At 39.7% G+C, this 436-nt stretch overlaps 1 non-coding gene across 1 annotated transcript; it reads right to left on the bottom strand.

Moving 5' to 3' along the window:
- Positions 1–354: 354 nt before the first annotated feature.
- On the bottom strand, positions 355–436 carry TRNAS-AGA (transfer RNA serine (anticodon AGA)). The gene has a single exon. It is a non-coding gene; the product is annotated as a tRNA-Ser (tRNA).

The raw sequence follows: 436 nt of genomic DNA on the forward strand, positions 1-436 counted from the left end.
AGTTAAGCTTGTAACACGGGGGAGAATAGAAAAGAAAATGCAGTTTTATGAAGTGTGTTTGCCTAATCTAGCTAGCACTTTTATTTTATTTCTCTATTTCCTTCTTTTATTGGTAAAGTAAGTTTCAAGTGCATGCACAGGTATGACCGAGAGAGCCAGGGTATAATAATTTGAAGCGTTTGCACCAGCGCTAATGAAGGACGAGAGTTATAGCAAAGATATGAAAGGGGGAGCGATAATAAATATGTGATATGGCAATAGTGACACCAAAATAAGCCACCTATTTATAAAACTGACATGGAAGAAATACTAAAGGTTAACTTCTGAAATTGTAGCCGATGTTAAAAAGATTCTCGTTGTCGGCAGGATTCGAACCTGCGCGGGGAGACCCCAATGGATTTCTAGTCCATCGCCTTAACCACTCGGCCACAACAAC

The sequence above is a fragment of the Lissotriton vulgaris genome, chromosome 1_1 (genome assembly GCF_964263255.1).
Source record: "Lissotriton vulgaris chromosome 1_1, aLisVul1.2, whole genome shotgun sequence".
NCBI lineage: Eukaryota > Metazoa > Chordata > Amphibia > Caudata > Salamandridae > Lissotriton > Lissotriton vulgaris.